Source organism: Rhamphochromis longiceps, linkage group LG11, assembly GCF_057381845.1.
Source record: "Rhamphochromis longiceps isolate RC_006_pf linkage group LG11, R_longiceps_female_GT1.1, whole genome shotgun sequence".
Lineage (NCBI taxonomy): Eukaryota > Metazoa > Chordata > Actinopteri > Cichliformes > Cichlidae > Rhamphochromis > Rhamphochromis longiceps.
This window is the reverse complement of record NC_140567.1, coordinates 38,583,921-38,591,528: the sequence shown is the minus strand read 5'-3', so window position 1 is coordinate 38,591,528 and position 7,608 is coordinate 38,583,921. Positions and strand designations below refer to the sequence as shown.

General features: G+C 45.7%; 1 long non-coding RNA gene across 1 annotated transcript; it reads left to right on the top strand.

The window, feature by feature from the left end:
* Positions 1 to 496: 496 nt before the first annotated feature.
* Positions 497 to 5,435, top strand: LOC146660004 (uncharacterized). Its single transcript, XR_014913683.1, has 3 exons — positions 497 to 629; positions 1,760 to 2,226; positions 2,316 to 5,435. It is a non-coding gene; the product is annotated as an uncharacterized LOC146660004 (long non-coding RNA).
* Positions 5,436 to 7,608: the final 2,173 nt, after the last annotated feature.

The window sequence follows — 7,608 nt, the reverse complement described above, 5'->3', positions numbered from 1 at the left end:
GATGTTTCTGTTTTATGAGACCCACACATGGACATCCTGTAACATAAGAACAGTATGACTAAAAAGGATAAAGGAGAGATTTTGTTTCTGGAACCGTTGTTTACGCTGTGCCTAAAGTCTGACGCAGAGGTTTCACTGATTTTAAAGGCTCCAAACGGCCCCAGCAGCACAGACCCAGCTGAGAGGTCCAGTTCACCGAGCAGACGGATAAAGAACGCTGTCAGCGGCGTGTTTAGTCCATGCCAGACAAACCTGGAAGCTTTAAGTTGGAATTCTGTGGTGTGCCCTGCAGAGGAAACCTTCATTTATATGTGTGTAACTGTTACGGCCCTGGCCATAATGGCCATAATGTGTCTTGGTGGCTGTTTTTGTTCTGCCTGTCTGTGTCTTTAAGAGTCTCTGCAGGTCCCTGATTGGAGAAGCTGACGGCTGCTGATTGGTCCCCTGATCATGTGGTTGCTTTGAAAATCTGTCACCAGCAGCTGTCCCGGGGCAGCAACTGACAGCAGCAGACACATCCTTGGCCTCCAAACCCTGCGTTACTCGCGTGTGTGCTCCTAAGGATTGCTGAGCTTCTGTATATAGTGTGTAGTTTAGAGTCACGTGTAAATGGTCACTGAAGCCGAAGGGTGAGCTGTATTATTTCCTCCTGTTTATTCAGGCAGGGGTAGCATTTGTCTTTTGTTTGTTCTTTGTGTCACGTAGGGTTTAGGTAGCAATCCTTGACTGATTGAGCTGGTTTTGTTTGTTATTTTGGCCTTTGGTCACCCTGGAGTCACGCTTCAGTTTAGGCACAATAAACCACTTTCACATATAAATGATAAGTGGCCTGTATTTATATAGCGCTTTACTAGTCCCTAAGGACCCCAAAGCGCTTCACACTACATCCAGTCATCCACCCATTCACACACTGGTGATGGCAGCTACATTGCAGCCACAGCCACCCTGGGGCGCACTGACAGAGGCGAGGCTGCCGGACAAATCGGCTGTGGTATGTTTTTGGGGACCAGGGCGGGGTCACTCTTCTTTTAACTCATGCTACGTTCCTGTACACCCAGACAGAGGCGTAACAGTAACATACTGAAGGGTACACATGCTAAAAAGAAAGCACTTCCCCAGCGTTGGAGGGTGAGCATAGCTTAACTTCACTGACCTTCATCAAACACTGACGCTCTGTGTTCATCGAGTCCTTGGACCAAACTGAGAAAAAAGGCTCAAATACATCCTTCAATTTACCAAATGATTCATGGTCCTTCAAACTAAGCTGAAGTGATGCAGCAAACTCTGAGCCCCTCAGTCAGTCTTTAAAGTCTGAGAACAAAGTGTCCTGGCAGTAAAAACGCCGACAGCTGTTATCGCACGAGCCGCTCGAGCCGACTCTCCAATATCAGTCCCAAACTCATCTTTAATAAAACACAGACTTTTAAAGAACATGAAAAATATTCAGCTCAATATTTAACATGTTAATCAGCTGCTGGAGCGGAAATTTCAGTGGCGAGGACTTCCTGCCCTGGGTCTCCTCCTACCCCACCCACTCCATTTAGAATGAGCAGGAGGAACAACGGGCTCTCCATCCTGACTCCGACCTGAAAGCCTAGCAGGATGTTCTCACTATGGGGTTTTTAAAATAAAATGTGTCTGAACAAACGTGGGACTATATTTCTATGCTAACAGCAGAGCAGCATTTGTGTGCATGCCCTGCATTGTATATTCACGTGTGTTTGCTCCCATTTCAAATGCATTATTGATTCACACACAGGAAGCAGCTCAGGCCCAACACCCAGCAGGCCAGCATTAGAAACCGCCGTTCTGCTGGCCTTCCATAGACATGCTGCACTATGTCTCGACGAACAGACTACGCCAACAGATGCACAGCTGTTTTAAAGACCAATGAGGTCCACGTTTGGAGGCTGGAAGAGTGGAAGAACAGGAAGTCACAAGTTTGCAGAGCAGCTCATGTCCTGATTGGAAGATTTGTGCACCAAAGATCAAAAACAGCGTGCCACAACGTTCAAGCATCAGCAGGCTGTAAACATCTGTAGGGACACACTCAATTTTAGAGCCTGAAGTGGACATTAGAGGAAGTTTCATTTCAGGCACTGCAGTGTTGGATCCATCGTTCAGCCACGGAGGTTCCAGTTTGGACACAGGAAACTGGGCAGTGCAAACCAGCCAAAAACCAGACTAATGCTGGGATTGGCAGAGCGCTCTGCAGCGTGCTTTTCTGTATGTGCTCACCTCCGTTTGACAGGATTTAGATGTAACTAATTATATTTTATCATAATTTAAGTTGGTGACTTTTTTTTTTTTTACAGGGATTGACCCAAACTGAGGCCAAAATGTTAGCATCATGTTGAACGTATCTGTGGGAGAACAACAGACCTGGACCCTGTGTGACCCCAGGGGCTCTTTATACGTGACCATATGTGAAGCATTGATGCTCTGGGAATGAGAACAGGCTTTGTGGACTGATGAAGAGCTGAGCCAGAAACCTCACAGCATCCTCTGCTATGTTACCTTATGGTGCGCTGCGAGGGGCTGTTGGTGTAGCTGTGACAGTGCTAAAGAAAAAGATTTGTTACAGTGTGACAGACTTTCAGTGCCACGTTAAAGGAAAAGTTACTGAAGACACACACACACACACACACACACACACACACACACACACACACACAAACACACAAACACTTATATAATATTTCCAGTCTGTAATTACACTTCAGCTCGTATCAGCGGAGTTTCTGCTCGCTCCCTGGTGAACTATGGTGAGTGTAATTAACAGACTCTGGACGATGGGTCGTGTGTGTGTGTGTGTGTGTGTGTGTGTGTGTGTGTGTGTGTGTGTGTGTGTGTGTGTGTGTGTGTGTGTGTGTGTGTGTGTGTGTGTGTGTGTGTGTGTGGTTCAGTAGAAGATGAATCTTATAGATCTGTGGTGGGTGTTTCTGCCATCGAGTTTCTGTTTATGAACAAACAGCAGGAGGTTATTGCTCCTGGGTCTCTGAAGTGAACAACAGCTCAGAAACAGACCATCAAAATAAAAGCCTTGTATTGATCCTTACACAGAAAGCTTTGGGAATAAAACCAAAACCTGGCAGTACAATCAGCAACAGCAAACAAATCAGACTGCACACTCAACATCCCAACACACGGGTCGGCGCTTCCATGTCTGCTAGAAACATCATCCAACCCAAGCTTTACAAACACAGACTGTATATAAAGGAGAGACACATCCACCTGTACCTCACCTGTGTGTTTGTAGACTAATGCTGTGAATTTGTTGGTTTTGTCGTTCATGTTTGCCTCGAGATGATGACATCTGAAAGATTAGAGGAGTGCTAATGTACAGGGTGAGCCCTTTATATGGATACAGCGTAATAACATGGGAATGGTTGGTGATATTAAAGTCCTGTTTGTGGCACATTAGTATATGTGAGGGGCAAACTCCTCAAGATGGGTGGTGACCATCGTGGCCGTTTAGAAGTCGGCCATCTTGGATACAACTTTTGTTTTTTCAACAGGAAGAGGGCCATGTGACACATCACACTTATTGGTAATGTTACAAGAACAACAATGGTGTGCTTGGTTTCAACGTAACTTTATTCTTTCATGAGTTATTTACAAGTTTCTGACCACTTATAAAATGTGTTCAATGTGCTGCCCATTGTGTTGGATTGTCAGTGCAACCCTCTTCTCCCACTCTTCACACACTGATAGCAACACCGCAGGAGAAATGCCAGCACAGGCATCCAGTATCCGTAGTTTCAGGTGCTGCACATCTCGTATCTTCACACCATAGACAATTGCCTTCAGATGACCCCAAAGATAAAAGTCTAAGGGGGTCAGATCGGGAGACCTTGGGGGCAAAATAACTGGCCCACGATGACCAATCCACTTTCCAGGAAACTGTTAATCTAGGAATGCTCGGACCTGGCACCCATAATGTGGTGGTGCACCATCCTGCTGGAAAAAGTCAGGGAACGTGCCAGCTTCAGTGTACAAAGAGGGAAACACATCATCATGTAGCAATTTCAAATATCCAATGGCCTCGAGGTTTCCATTGATGAAGAATGGACCCACTATCGTTGTTCCCCATATACCACACCAAACCATCACTTTTGTTGTTCCAACAGTCTTGGAGGGATCCATCCAATGTGGGTTAGTGTCAGACCAATAGCGCTGGTTTTGTTTGTTAACTTCACCATTCACATAAAAGTTTGCCTCATCACTGAACAAAATCTTCTGCGTGAACTGAGGGTCCTGTTCCAGTTTTTGTTTTCGTTGAGATGCTGCAGTAGCTGGAGTTTGTAAGGGCGCCATTTGTGAGTAGCTAATATCCGCCGAAGGGATGTTCAACTAATGCCGCTCTCCAGTGACATGCGGCGAGTGCTACGCTGTGGGCTCTTGCTGAATGAAGCTAGGACAGCCACTGATGTTTCTTCATTACTGACAGTTTTCTTGCGTCCACATTTTGGCAAATCCAACACTGAACCAGTTTCACGAAACTTAGCAAGCAGTTTGCTGACTGTAGCATGGGAGATGGGTGGTCTCGTAGGGTGTCTTGCATTGAAATCTGTTGCAATGACCCGGTTACTGCGTTCACCAGATATCAACACGATTTCGCTCCTCACGTGTTAACCTTCGACATGTCAATGGCTGTGAACAAAGAGAAACTTGTAAATAACTCATGAAAGAATAAAGTTACGTTGAAACCAAGCACACCATTGTTTTTCTTGTGACATTACCAATAAGTGTGATGTGTCACATGGCCGTCTTCCTATTGGAAAAACAAAAGTTGTATCCAAGATGGCCGACTTCTAAATGGCCACCATGGTCACCACCCATCTTGAGGAGTTTACGCCCTCACATATACTAATGTGCCACAAACAGGACTTTAGTATCACCAACCATTCCCATGTTATTACGCTGTATCCATATAAATGGCCCACCCTGTATAAGCTAATGCTACAACTACTGTATAGACCCTGTAAATGACCACAGCAGACCCGACCACATGAACGTGCTTTGCAGCGTACTTTATTCGTTTTAGTTGCTGTTACACCTTCAAACGGCTGCAGGTCTCCAGCTGCACACGTCACCAACAACAACCCAACACAGAACCCAGTACAATATTTAAGTCAGCCTGATTGCAGATGCCATGTTGGAAGTAGTGTAATGTTTAAAAACTGACCCAACAGGCGCCGTTTTAGCTCAGGGGGTTGGCAGGCGACCATACGGCGTATGGCCAGAGAGCGGTAAGCTCAGGCTCGAGTCCGACCCGAGGCCCGTTGCTGCATGGCGTCCCCGCTCTCTCCCAGTTTTCCTGTCTCTATTGAATAAAGGGTAAAAAGGCCTGAACCAACTCACTTTAGGTTGTTGTTGTTGTGTCTTTTGGGAATGCTTTTTACTACTTAGCACTGTCACTTTCAGGCTGTGTATTTATGCACTTGAGTTTGCATCTTCAGTGTGTAGACTTTCATAAATATTTGAGTTTATTGTGTCTACTATTTACTGTTTTACTGAGCAAGGGTTTCACTTCCACCAGCAGCATTAGTTAAATACAGTAATAGTGGGATAAGCAGCATTTCATACCTGTTTTAACATGGGAGTCTGTGGGGACTGAGTCTGGAGCCTCTGCTGGACACTGGAGGAACTGCAGCTTCATGTTCTTCCTCTACAACAAGCTCTCAAACAGCCATTTTTAAAAGTGAGGGTCACAAACATATATTTTTAAAACATTCCTGTCATTGAACACATGTTTGAGATGTTATGTTTTAACAATATGTGCTGTGTAGGATTCAGTCTGACTCTGTGGGATTTGTCATATATTAGAAAAAGGATGAAAAATGTGAATTTAAAGGGAATGAAAATAAACGGCCTCATTATTCCAGATCTGCTGCAGCTTTGGGCCTCGTGTTCAGTCAGTGTGGAACTTTATTATAAAATCTGGGAGGAGGAAAAAAATAAATTGCTTTCATAAGCCAAGCAGCAAATATAATCACCAATTTATCTGCATGTTGCATTAGTGGAATATCCATCCATCCTCCTATCTGTCTGTGAATCTGCTTTCATTTTCTTCACGGTTCACTGGATCGCTGCATCTCCAGCTGAAGAATATCACAGGTTTTCTCCTCTTTTTTAGTGTTTGCAGGTTTTACTGTTGGAAACTTGTTAGAATAATACTTAAAAACCCACAGAGACCGAATCACAGATGTCTATCCTCAGAGAGAAAGAATCATTCTGCTTTCATCCATCCATCCATCCATCTTCATCCGCTTTATCCGGGGCCGGGTCGCGGGGGCAGCAGCCTAAGCAAAGAGGCCCAGACCTCCCTCTCCCCAGCCACCTCCTCCAGCTTATCCGGGGGAATACCAAGGCGTTCCCAGGCCAGCCGAGAGATATAATCTCTCCAGCGTGTCCTGGGTCTGCCCCGGGGCCTCCTCCCGGTGGGACATGCCTGGAACACCTCACCCAGGAGGCGCCCAGGGGGCATCCTTGTCAGATGCCCGAACCACCTCAGCTGGCTCCTTTCGATGTGGAGCAGCAGCTGCTCTACTCTGAGCCCCTCCCGGATGGCCGAACTTCTCACCCTATCTGTAAGGGAGAGGCCAGCCACCCTTTGGAGGAAGCTCATTTCTGCTTTCATTCTTATAAAATCAATAATTGCTTTGTGGTTAGGTTAGAATGAGCGCCTTCACAGCCGCGAAGCACGTCCGTCGCAGGCTCTTCTACACGCCTAGTAATGGAAGGAGCTGTGTGCGAAGTCACTGAAATGCCACCAAATATCTTCTTATTAAACACCGTATTTAATCTCAGTGATGTTTGTTTGATTGCCAGATTATACTTTCATCTTTGAAGACCAGAGCCAGACTGGGTCACTGTTATGACAGTCCAAGTTTCTAAACCAGGGATGGGGAACTCCAGGCCTCAAGCTCCAACACAGCTGATTCACATGGCTAAATGAGCTCCTCAACATGTCCTGAAGTTCTCCAGAGGCCTGGTAATGAACTAATCATGTGATTCAGGTGTGTTGACCCAGGGTCTGATCTAAAACCTGCAGGACCCGGCCCTCGAGGCCTGGAGTTCAGACTTATTCAAAGATAATGACATCCTGGCGAAGGGTGAGCCACAACGAATCTTAAATATACGAGTTTTCATACGGGAGCTCAGATATTCTGAGAATGGTTGAGAGAGAAGAATGGATTGGTTTTATATTTGCAGCCAGTTCATGTTTCATAGCTGCTGCTCAGGGATCGTGTTTCAACATTGAAACTTTAAAATGTAAAAAAGAACCTGATGTAATCCTGAGCAGCACCCAGACAATCATTCAGGCTGAATCATCATTCCTCTGAGAGGAAGCAGCCGTCCAATAAGAATCCTGGGCCTGACCACGAGCCTGAGTCCTGCAGACTCCCTCGGCTCCTGATCTGAGCACAGGTACACGTAGAAACCAAGCTTAAACTCAAGGTCAGGTTTCAGCTCGTCTTCATCACCATGGTAACTTATGTTCCGGCCAATCAATGCACTGGAAAATAGCATCACTAATTCTGAAGATCCCTCAGGTTTTCTTCATCTGATGAAGATCATTAAGAGGCTGAGATCCTGCAAACG